The 13,286-nt window shown below is 44.1% G+C and overlaps 1 protein-coding gene across 6 annotated transcripts in view; it reads right to left on the bottom strand.

The window, feature by feature from the left end:
* Positions 1-13,286, bottom strand: part of LOC130273041 (macrophage mannose receptor 1-like) — a 276,050-nt gene that overhangs the window by 152,515 nt on the left and 110,249 nt on the right. The gene's annotated exons all lie outside the window — the stretch shown is intronic.

Raw genomic sequence — 13,286 nt, 5'->3', positions numbered from 1 at the left:
GACAGAACCCTACCTACCAGGATTCATCTACCCATCTTACAAGTCAGTATTAACCCCTTAACGACGCAGGACGTATATTTACGTCCTGCGCCGGCTCCCGCGATTTTTTCAGAAGTGATACAAATTCAAACCTACCCAAGTAGGGTATCATTTTAACCATATGGACCTACAGAATAAAGATAAGGTATCATTTTTGACAAAAAATGTACTGCGTAAAAACAGAAGCCCCCAAAACTTACAAAATAGTGTTTTTTCATCAATTTTGTCGCACATTGATTTTTTTTCCCGTTTCACCGTAGATTTTTGGGTAAAATGACTAATGTCATTACAAAGTAGAATTAGTGACGCAAAAAATAAGCCATCATATAGAATTTTAGGTGAAAATTTTTAAGAGTTATGATTTTTTCAAGTTAAGGAGGAAAAATTGAAAATGAAAAAACGGAAAAAGCCCGGGTCCTTAAGGGGTTAAGGGGTTAAAGGGGTACTCCGGTGGAAAACTTTTTTTTTATTTTATTTTTTTAAATCAACTGGTGCCAGAAAGTTAAACAGATTTGTACTTCTATTACAAAACCTTAATCCTTCCAGTACTTATTAACTGCTGAATACTACAGAGGAAATTCTTTTCTTTTTGGAACACAGAGCTCTCTGCTGAATTATAAGCACAGTGCTCTCTGCTGACATTTCTGTTTTTTCCGTTTCGCCGTGCATTTTTGGGTAAAATGACTAATGTCACTGCAAAGTAGAATTGGCGACGCAAAAAATAAGCCATAATATGGATTTTTAGGTGGAAAATTGAAAGGGTTATGATTTTTAAAAGGTAAGGAGGAAAAAACTAAAGTGCAAAAACGGAAAAACCCTAAGTCCTTAAGGGGTTAAAGGGGTACTCCGGTGGAAAACTTTTTTTTAATTTTTTTTAAATCAACTGGTGCCAGAAAGTTAAACAGATTTGTAAATTACTTCTATTACAAAATCTTAATCCTTCCAGTACTTATTAGCTGCTGAATACTACAGAGGAAATTATTTTCTTTTTATAAGCACAGTGCTCTCTGCTGACATCTCTGTTCATTTTAAGAACTGTCCATAGTAGGATAAAATCACCATAGCAAAACATATACTGCCCTGGGCCATTCCTAAAATGGACAGAGATGTCAGCAGAGAGCACTATGCTCATGATGTCAGCAGAGAGCACTGTGTTCCAAAAAGAAAATAATTTTCTCTGTAGTATTCAGCAGCTAATAAGTACTGGAAGGATTAAGATTTTTTTTATAGAAGTAATTTACAAATTTGTTTAACTTTCTGGCACCAGTTGATTTAAAAAAAAATAAAGTTTTCCACCGGAGTACCCCTTTAACCCCTTGGGGACGGAACCCATTATGACCCTAAGGACGGGAGCATTTTTTGCAAATCTGACCACTGTCACTTTAAGCATTAATAACTCTGGGATGTTTTACTTATAAATTTGATTCCAAGATTGTTTTTTCGTGACCTATTCTACTTTTTGTTAGTGGTAAATTTTCGTCTATACTTGCATAATTTCTTGGTGAAAAATTCAAAAATTAGATGAAAAATTCGAAAATTTTGCATTTTTCTAACTTTGAAGCTCTCTGCTTGTAAGGAAAATAGACATTCCAAATAAATTATACATTGATTCACATATACAATATGTCTACTTTATATTTGCATCATAAAGCTGACATGTTTTTACTAGAGATGAGCAAACTTTTCAAAAATTCGATTCGGCCGATTCGACGAATTTTCCCGAAAAGTTTGTTTCGATCTGAATTTATTTGCGGCGAATTGATATTAAAAAAGGCTATTTCTAGCCTACACACAGCCTCTATAGGGGTATAGAACACTTTGCTGTGTCCTAAAACGCATATGGAGTGTGCTGGGGTAGTGAAATAATATTGTTATTCAGAATAACATGCAGATTACCGGCATCGCTCTTAGAATCACTGCCGCACAGCAGCACAATGACAGAGCCTGGTGGTGGCATCAGTGTCAGGAGACCATGTAGTGATGAATGACATAGTGTGGACATGTTGGCAGCAAGAGGAGACCATTTAGTGTGGAGTTGGCTGATGCACTAGTACACTAAACACCAGGGCTTCACAGTCCCCCCCCCCCCCCCCCCCCCAAAAAAAACAACACCATATATGAAATGTTTGACAAAGATTTCTCATTGGTAGCACCCGCTATCCAAAAATTTGAAATTTCCAGAACCAGGCCCCACCCCTGCGGCATCAGTAACCCATATATTGCCTGCATGACACAGCCTGGAGTTGGCTGATTCAAGAGTACACACCAGGGCCTCACAATCCCCCCCCCCCCCCCCCCAAAAAAAAAAACCCACAATATATGACATTTTTGACAAAGATCTCTCATAGGTAGCACCCGCTATCCAAAAATTAGAAATTTCCAGACCCAGGCCCCACCTCTGCGGCATCAGGAACCCATATATTGCCTGAAGGACACAGCCTGGAGTTGGCTGATGCACCAGTACACACCCGGACTTCACAATCCCCTCCAAAAAACAACAACATTTTAGAAATTTTTTAAAGAAATACCTTTGTGTAAGAACAAGCGCATATCCAACAGTTCACAAGACTCTATAATGCAGGACGGTGGACCGCCCAAAGATATTCTTCTCAAAAATAATAAACCACACAATGTTTGAAATTTTTTTACAAAAACTCATTCAATATGTGAGTAAGCGCATCTGTCTCCAAAAGATCAGATCACCAAAGGACTTTTTTCGCCCAAAATGATGAAGCAGAGTTAATCCCTGTCCGTATTTATTTATTTATTTATTTATTTTATTTTTTTCATAAAAAAATAACATGCAACAAGCGTTCCGTTGTGTAACGATTAGCATTCTGGAAAATTCAATTTTATTGCTGATAAAATTATCAGTAAATAAAAAAAAAAAGACTACCCAAGAGTGTTTAATTACCCCATACATTGCACCAGGAGCAGTCAGGAGTAGGCCTCAGCAGTACCCAAGAGGCTTCAATAACCCCCTACCTTTGCACGATCAATTGCGAGATCAAGCAATACCAGGTGTGTTATGCCCTCTGATTTCCAGGGCCGCAGGCGCGCTCCACTGAACGGATTAGCGTGTCTCTATCTTTCATCGACCAGTGCTGGTAATCCGCTAACACCCGGAAAGGTAAGCTGCTGCGAAGCAGGTGGTCTCCCCCGGGCATGTTTGGCTCCAGAATTTCCACTACTGCCACACCACGCTGACTGCCAACCGTGCTACCACCTTGCTGACTCAAGGGCAACCTGCAACTCTCTTCTCCCGATGATGAACCCCCCTTCTCCTGAGATCGAGCAATAACAGGTGTGTTATGCCCTCAGATGTCCGGGGCCGCAGGCGCGCTCCACTGAACGGATTAAGGTGTGTCCATCTTTTTTTGTAGCACCCGCAATCCAAAAATGTTTAATTCCCAGACCCAGGCCCCACCTCTGCGCCATCAGGAACCTATTTATTGCCTGAAGGACAAAGCCTGGAGTTGGCTGATGCACCAGTACACACAGGGCTTCACAATCCGCCCCAAAATCAACAAAATTGTATAAATATTTTTTTTTAAATTTACAACTTTGTGTAAGCACAAGCGCATATCCAACATTTCAGAAGACTCTATAAGGCAGGACGGTGGACCACCCAAAGACTTTCTTCTCAAAAATAATGAACCACACAATTGTTGAATTATTTTCAAAAAATTGAAATTCCTAGACCCAGGCCCCACCTCAGCTGCATCAGTAACCCATAGATTGCCTGAAAGACACAGCCTGGAGTTAGCTGATGCACGAGTACACACCCGGGCTTCACAATCCACCCCCAAAAAACGCAAATTTTTTTGAAATTGTCTGACAAAATACCTTTTTGTTAAAACAAGCGCATATACAGCAGTTCAGAAGACTCTATAATGCAGGATGGTGGACCTACCAAAGAAATTCTTCTCTAATATAATAAACCACACAATATGTAAAAAAAAATTTAAATAATTGAAATTCCAAGACCAAGGCCCCACCTCTGCTGCATCAGTAACCCATATATTGCCTAACGGACACAGACTGAAGTTAACTGATGCACGAGTACACACTACACACCCGTCACCCAGGCTTCACAATCCACCCCAAAAAAAACGCAATTTTTTTTCGAAATTGTCTGACAAAATATCTTTTTGTTAAAACAAGCGCATATACAGCAGTTCAGAAGACTCTATAATGCAGAACGGTGGACCACCCAAAGACATTCTTCTCAAAAATAATAAACCACACAATGTTTCAAATTTGGTTAAAAAAATTATTACATGTGTGTAAGTGCATCTGTCTCCAAAAAATCAGATGGCAAAAGGATTCTAATCGCCAAAAATGATTAAGCAGAGTTAATCCCTCTCCATCTATTTTTATTTTTTTTTCATTAAAAAATCACATGCAGCAAGCGTTCCGTTGTGTAACGGTTAGCATTCTGCAAAATTAAATTTTATTACTGATAAAATTACCAGTAAATTTAATAATAACACTACCCAAGAGTGTTTAATTACCCCATACATTGCACCAGGAGCAGTCAGGAGTAGGCCTCAGCAGTACCCAAGAGGCTTTAATAACCCCTTACCTTGCCCGATCAATTGCGAGATCGAGTAATAACAGGTGTGTTATGGCCTCAGATGTCCTGGGCCGCACTAGCGCTCCACTGAACCGATTAGCGTGTCTCTATCTTTCAAGGACAGGTGCGTGTTGCACGCTGAAACCAGTTCATGATAGGGATCTGTGATTGCAATTATTTAATCTTAAAACGAGGAATTACCAGTAAGTGAGGGTCATAAGCTGACGTTTATTAAGTCCCTGCCCTTTGTACACACCGCCCGTCGCTATAAGCGATTGGATTAGTTAGTGAGTTGGTTAGTGAGGTCCTCGGATCAGCCCAGGCAGGGTAGGAGAAGGCCCTGGCAGAGCGCCGAGAATTTAACGATCATTGTTGAAATTTGCATTAAGCATGTATTTAGCTACTGCTAAACATCCAAAAATTTAAGGCCCAAGGCCAGAGGCACCAGGGAGGCAAGTAGTTCCTGAAAGACACAGAATGAGTCTGGAGCATGCATTTGCAGTACCCAAGAGGTTTTCATAAACCCTTACATTTAAAGATCAATGTTTACATTTGCATTAAGCATGTATTTAGCTACTGCTAAACTTCAAAAAATTATAGGCCCAAGGCCTGAGGCACCAAGGAGGCAAGTAGTTTGGGAAAGACACAGAATGAGTCTGGAGCAGTAATTCGCAGTACCCAAGAGGGTTTTATAACCCCTTACATTTAAAGATCAATGTTGACATTTGCATAAAGCATGTATTTAGCTACTGCTAAACTTCAAAATATTATAGGCCCAAGGCAAGAAGCATCAGTTTTCCCCATATTAGGAGCATAGTTGTCCCCCAGATTAGGCAGCATAGATGTCCCCCCAGATTAGGAGCATCGTTGTCCCCCAGATTAGGCAGCATAGATGTCACCCAGATTAGGAGCATAGATGTCCCCCAGATTAGGCAGCATAGATGTCCCCCAGATTAGGAGCATACTTGTCCCCCAGAGTAGGCAGCATAGATGTCACCCAGATTAGGCAGCATAGATGTCCCCCAGATTAGGCAGCATAGATGTCCCACAGATTAGGAGCATACTTGTCCCCAAGAGTAGGCAGCATAGATGTCACCCAGATTAGGCAGCATAGATGTCCCCCAGATTAGGCAGCATAGAAATCCCCCAGATTAGGAGCATAGTTGTCCCCCAGATTAGGCAGCATAGATGTCACCCAGATTAGGAGCATACTTGTCCCCCAGATTAGGCAGCATAGATGTCCCCCAGATTAGGAGCATAGATGTCCCCCAGATTAGGCAGCATAGATGTCCCCCAGATTAGGAGCATACTTGTCCCCCAGAGTAGGCAGCATGGATGTCACCCAGATTAGACAGCATAGATGTCACCCAGATTAGGCAGCATAGATGTCCACCAGATTAGGATTTTAGTTGTCCCCCAGATTAGGAGCATAGTTGTCCCCCAGATTAGGCAGCATAGATGTCACCCAGATTAGGCAGCATAGATGTCCCCCAGATTAGGAGCATACTTGTCCCCCAGAGTAGACAGCATAGATGTCACCCAGATTAGGCAGCATAGATGTCCGCCAGATTAGGAGCATAGTTGTCCCCCAGATTAGGAGCATACTTGTCCCCAAGAGTAGGCAGCATAGATGTCACCCAGATTAAGCAGCATAGATGTCCCCCAGATTAGGAGCATAGTTGTCCCCCAGATTAGGCAGCATAGATGTCCCCCAGATTAGGCAGCATAGTTGTTCTTCAATCAGCGCGGGCCCGTCAGAGCCAATCAAAGGGCCGTATGTGGCAAGCGGGCCGTACAATGCCCAGGTCTGCCCCAGAGGGTTTCATAACCAACCACAACAGAGAAAATTTTGTTGTAGGAGCATGGTCAATCTACTCAGACCCATCTGTCATTGGTGGCTGGAAATCCTGGCTGATCCATCCCTGATTCATCTTGACAAACGTCAGTCTCTCCACATTTTTAGTGGACAGACGAGTTCACCTTGGGGTGACTATGGCCCCGGCCACACTAAACACCCGCTCTGATGGCACACTACTGGCCGGGCAGGACAGCTTTTCCAGGGCAAACTCCGCTAGTTGCGGCCATAAATCGAGTTTGGCTGCCCAGAAGTCCAGCGGATCTTCAACGGTTGTTCGCAGGGTCATGTCGAGGTAAGCCACCACCTGCTGGTTCAGGTCCTGCTCCATGTCCACCTGCTGCTGATGAGTAGCTTCACTATGCGGCTGAAGGAAGCTACTCATCAGCGACTGTAGACTCAGGCTGCTGCTGATTGAGCCGGTACTGCTCCTGCCACCCCTCCCCTCCCCAGCAGCCGTGGCAGTGGAAGGTGAGCGCAGAGGGCCCCCCGAGTCAGACCTGCGAGTGGATGGACAATGTGGCCACGCTTCACTTTCTGCCCACAGATTTTGCATGTGACTACGCTAAGGTCCTCCGGATTCTTTATGAAGAACAACCACACCGCAGAGTAGCTGATTTCCCCACCCGCAGTTCGCACTGCTATTGGCGCCGTCTCCAGGAACCCCTGTTCCACTACCTCCCTGAATGGTAGCTTGCCGCAAAGCAGGTGGTCTCCCCCTGGCACGTTTGGCTCCGGAAATTCCACCACGCTGATTGCCAACCCTGCTACCGCCTTGCTGCCTCATAGACAAAAAGCAAATCTCTTCTCCTGATGATGATGAAGCCCCGGCTCCCAATTGCGATCGGCTTCATCCTCATCAAAAGATGTGTGCATGTCACTGATGTCCTCCTCGTGTTCCACAACAGTGTCTGCCTCAGGACCCAGAACAATTGAAACACCGCCTCCCACGTCACTCTCCACATCACTACTTGCCCGCTTTGCGGAGCAAGGGACGCATGTCTCCTCACATTCTTGGCTGCCCATTAGATGCTGACTGTCCTCTATTACATCGTCCTCACTAAATAGTGGAGCTGAACCCAAAGCATGAGATACTTCTTTGGGAGAGGGAACAGCATAGGACAAAGGCAATGGGATTACAGGGACTGCTCCCGGGCCATGCCAACTGAGGGTTGTGTCTGAGGAACCCACCGACTCTTGACTGGGGTTGTCAGATGTCGTTTGTGATGATGGGGATGAGTGTGCAAACCAATTGACGAGGAGAGATGGGTCGACGACACGACCGCTGGGTGTTAACGGGAGCTCAGGCCTATTGCTGCGACTCCTGCTGCCACTCGCCCCAAGTCTGCTGCCAACTCTGCCTGACGTATGTAGGCCTCTGCCCCTTCTCTGTGCACGTCCTGGCACTTCCCTGCCTGACATACTGAGTGCGTTTATGAGGGTATAGAACAGCAGCAGGCGATTACTTACTGCTGTCCTTTCAAAGTATATAGGCCCTAGACAGAATAACAGTTACTAAATAGTACACTCCTTTGTTGTATGTATGCCCTTTGCAAGGATGAGCGCGCTTATTTATACGCAGAAAAAAACTCTTTTTTAGTTGTATACACCAGCCACTGTATACTAATGTGTGGAATAGCACTGAATTTAGCTCCGAGACAGAAATACAGGTACTAAATAGTAGACTACTTGGTTGTATGTCTGCCCTTTTCAATGATGAGCGCACTGTTAGGCGTATTTGTACGCAGGAAAAACTTTTTTTTTTCTTTAATACACCGGCAGGTGTATAACGTGTGGTATAACACTTAATGTAGCACAGAGACAGAAAAAAAGGTGGTATATGGTACGCTATTTGCTTGTATGTAGGCCCTTTGCAATGATAAGGCCACTGAAAAAGCGTATTTGTACTCAGGAAAACCTTTTTTTTCTTTAATACACCGGCAGGTGTATAACGTGTGGTATAACACTGAATTTAGCACAGAGACAGAAGAAAACGTAGTAAATGGCACGCTATTTGCTTGTATTTAGGCCCTATGCAATGATAAGGCCACTGTTAAGCGTATTTGTACTCAGGAAAAAAAAAATTCTTTAATACACCGGCAGGTGTATAACATGTGGTATAACACTGAATTTAGCACAGAGACAGAGTAACAGGTGAAAATGGTAAAAAGGCACTAAAGTACACACTAATATGACTTATTTCTGAACAGCAGCAGAACCCAACAGTGCAGCACCACCAAAAAAAAAATCCAGGGATTAAACCCTAAATTGCACTCTGTCACACAATCCTGAGCAGCAGAAGATTTGTGGAGCAAAAAAAAAAACTCAATTGGGCTGAAAAATGAGGAGATAAGATGCTTTAGAAAGTTCAGGCAGCTTGGAGATCTGTATGAGGCAGCTGACAGCTATCTGCCCCTCTCTGCTGCAATGCTCAATAACGTGAATAGGAGGTTTAGCAATCAATGATCCTTCTCAGTGTAACAGCACAGCACTCTGCACTCCTGCCTTTCCCTAATGCTGATGTGACTAGCAGTTGCAGTGTAACGCTGTGGTATGAGCTATTCATACACACGCAGTCCCGTCCTCTCCATCTGAGTGCACAGATGAAATGAGGAGAGGAAAGATGGCCGCCGATTATATAGGGGCTGTGACATCACAGGGGTCAGTGAACACTGATAGGCTGCATCTTACATGTGATTCAGGGTCAGCCCGCCTACCTTCATTCCCGCCGCTGTTTCCCACCCTCCCATAATCCCCTGCCCCATGTACTCACATGTGGATCCGCCATCTTAGCTCTACAATAGCCTGGAATGCTAAAAAATGGAGTTTAATGAAGCGATTCGTGCTATAGAATCGCGGCGATATTCATATTCGTTGCAAATCGAATTTTTCATGAAATTCGTAACGAATTCGGGTTCGTTAAGTTCGATTCGCTCATCTCTAGTTTTTACTTTTGGAAGACATCAGAGGGCTTCAAAGTCCAGCAGCAATTTTCCAATTTTTCACAAAATGTTCAAAATCAAAATTTTTCAGGGACCAGTTCAGTTTTGAAGTGGATTTGAAGGGCCTTTAAATGAGAAATACCCCATAAATGATCCAATTATAAAAACTGCACCCCTCAAAGTATTCAAAATGACATTCAGTAAGTTTGTTAACCTTTTAGGTGTTTCACAGGTGTTTCACAGGAATTCTAGATCTTCATTTTTTTACACTCGCATGTTCTTGTAGACCCAGTTTTTGAATTTTTACAAGTGGTAATAGGAGAAAAAGCCCCCCAAAATTTGTAACCCAATTTCTCTCGAGTAAGGAAATACCTCATATGTGTATGTCAAGTGTTCGGCGGGCGCAGTGGAGGGCTCAGAAGGGAAGGAGCAACAATGGGATTTTGGAGAGTGAATTTTGCTGAAATGGTTTTCGGGGGGCATGTCACATTTAGGAAGCCCCTATGGTGCCAGAACAGCAGAAAACCCCACATGGCATACCATTTTGGAAACTACACCCCTTAAGGTACGTAACAAGGGGTCCAGTGAGCCTTAACACCCCGCAGGTGACGACTTTTCATTAAAATCGGATGTGTAAATGAAAAAAAAAAATTCACTTAAGTGCAGTTTTCCCCCAAATGTACCATTTTTACAAAGGGTAATGGGAGAAAATGCCCCCCAAAATTTGTAACCCCATCTCTTCTGAGTATGGAAATACCCCATTATTAGGACGTAAAATGCTCAGAAGAGAAGGAGCGCCATTGAGCTTTTGGAAAGAGAATTCGTTTGGAATGGTAGTCAGGGGCCATGTGCATTTACAAAGCCCCCCATGGTGCCAGAACAGTGGACCCCCCACATGTGACCCCATTTTGGAAACTACACCCCTCACAGAATTTAATAAGGGGTGCAGTGAGTATTTACACTCCACTGGCGTTTGACAGATCTTTGGAACAGTGAACTGTGCAAATGAAAAATTAAATGTTTATGTTCTTACTCAGAAGAAATGGGGTTACAAATTTTGGGGGGCTTTTTTCCTATTTTCCCTTGTGAAAATGAATAATTTAGAGTAACACCAGCATTTTAGTGAAAACATAATTTTTTTCATTTTCCCATCCAAATTTTATGAAAATTCGTCAAACACCTGTGGGGTGTTAAGGCTCACTATACCCCTTGTTAAGTTCTGGGGGGGGTGTAGTTTCCAAAATGAGGTCACATGTGGGTATTTATGTTTTTGCGTTTATGTCAGAACCGCTGTAAAATCAGCCACCCCTGTGCAAATCACCAATTTAGGCCTCAAATTTACATAGTGCTCTCTCACTTCTGAGCCTTGTTGTGCGCCCGCAGAGGATTTTACGCCCACATATGGGGTATTTCCGTACTCAGGAGAAATTGCGTTACAAATTTTGGAGGTCTATTTTTTCCTTTTACTGCTTGTGAAAATAAAAAGTATGGGGCAACACCAGCATGTTAGTGTAAACATTTTAATTTTTTTACACTAACAGACTGGTGTAGCACCCAACTTTTCCTGTTCATAAGGGGTAAGATGAGAAAAAGACCCCCAAAATTTGTAGTGCAATTTCTCCCAATTACGGAAATACCCCATATGTGGCCCTAAACTGTTTCCTTGAAATACGACAGGGCTCTGAAGTGAGAGAGCACCATGCGCATTTGAGGACTAAATTAGGGATTGCATAGGGGTGGACATAGGGGTATTCTACGCCAGTGATTCCCAAACAGGGTGCCCCCAGCTGTTGCTAAACTCCCAGCATGCCTGGACAGTTAGTGGCTGTCCGGAAATGCTGGGAGTTGTTGTTTTGCAACAGCTGGAGGCTCCGTTTTGGAAACACTGCCGTACAATACGTTTTTCATTTTTATTGGGGGGACAGTGTAAGGGGGTATATATGTTGTGTTTTACCCTTTATTTTGTGTTAGTGTAGTGTAGTGTAGTGTTTTTAGGGTACATTTGCACTGGCGTGTTACGGTGAGTTTCCCGCTAGGAGTTTGCGCTGCGGCGAAAAATTTGCCGCAGCCCAAACTTGAAGCAGGAAACTTACTGTAAACCTGCTTGTGTGAATGTACCCTGTACATTCACATGGGGGGGGGGCAAACCTCCAGCTGTTTCAAAACCACAACTCCCAGCATGTACTGACAGACCGTGCATGCTGGGAGTTGTACTTTTGCAACAGCTGGAGGCACACTGGTTGGAAAACCTTCAGTTGGTTCTGTTACCTAACTCAGTATTTTCCAACCAGTGTGCCTTCAGCTGTTGCAAAACTACAACTCCCAGCATGTACTGATCGCCGAAGGAATGCTGGGAGATGTAGATATGCAACAGCTGGAGGTTACGCAACTACAACTCCCAGGATGCCAAGACAGCTGTTTGCTGTTTGTGCATGCTGGGATTTGCAGTTTTGCAACATCTGGAGGGCTACAGATTATAAACCACTGCACAGTGATCTCCAAACTGTGACCCTCCAGATGTTGCAAAACTACAAATCCCAGCAAGCCCAGAAAGCAAAGAGCTGTTTGGGCATGCTAGGAGTTGTAGTTTTGCAAGATCTGGAGTGATACAGTTTAGAGACCACTGTATAGTGGTCTCAAACTGCAGCCCTTCAGCTGTTGCAAAACTACATATTCCAGCATGCCCAAACAGCTGTCTGGGGATGCTGGGAGTTGTAGTTTTGCAACATCTGGAGGGCTACAGTCTCAGACTGTAGCCCACCAGATGTTGCTAGGGAACTTATCGGCTTCCGTAGGATCCAGGGAGCCGTCCTCTTCTGCAGCACGACATGCCGCCCGTGCCGATCACCGCAGCCGATCACGTCCCACAGCCTCCGGATGGGTAAGTGGATCTTCTACCGTCGGTCCTCTGTCGTTTCCCCATCCTGCCCCGCCTATTGTGGGTGGGCAGGAGGGGAAAAACGAAAGTTAACCCCCTGCCCCCGATCTGCTATTGGTGGTCGCTTCTGATGACCAATAGCAGGGATAGGAGGGGTGGCACCCCTGCCACCTCACTCCTATCCCTTCAGAGGGATCGTAGGTGTCTTAGACAACCGCGATCCCCCTTATATTCCGGGTCACCGGGTCACCATAGACCCGTATGACACGGAATCGGCGCAAATCGCAAGTGTGATAGCCGACATGGGGGGGGGGGGGGGTCTAATGACCCCCCTCGCATTTGCACGGGGTGCCTGCTGATCGATATCAGCAGTCACCCCGGTCCAGTCCCCGCCCGGCACGCGGCGGGGACCGAAATTCCCATGGGAGTATGGATACGCCCTTCGTCCTTAAGTACCAGGACGCAAGGGCGTATGCAAACACCCTTTGTCCCCAACAGGTTAAACACTGTGGATGCCCAGCCATAATCATTTCTTTTAAGAGACTTCAGTACCTAGGGATTCCCTCACACTGAACCACCCAGATAGTTCATAGAGCATAGGTGGCATCTTCTACAGATGCATTACTTGACTAAAATATTTTTATTGCCCCAGAAACATATATATTTTCCCCCCACTGGATAAAATGACAAAGGGTGTGGAATCAGAACACTTAGGGATATTTATACTTAATAATTAAAAAAAAATTGTTTAGTAGAAAATGAAGAATCCTTGAAGTCTATTTTGGTCACCAGACAGTCACAGTAACCATCATTGTGCGACTTTAAAGAGCCTTCCAGAAACAGTGCCATGCCTGTCCATCTGTTGTGTGGGGTATTACAACTTGGCTTTATTCACTTCAATGGAGTCCATCTGCAATTCCACACACAACCTGAGGACAGGTGTGGGGCTGTGTTTGGAATAAATTTATTTCATTTTTCAATTCCTGGATAACCCCT

The sequence above is a fragment of the Hyla sarda genome, chromosome 5, assembly GCF_029499605.1.
Source record: "Hyla sarda isolate aHylSar1 chromosome 5, aHylSar1.hap1, whole genome shotgun sequence".
NCBI lineage: Eukaryota > Metazoa > Chordata > Amphibia > Anura > Hylidae > Hyla > Hyla sarda.
The sequence above is the reverse complement of the archived record's forward strand: the minus strand, read 5'-3'. Positions and strand labels throughout refer to the sequence as shown.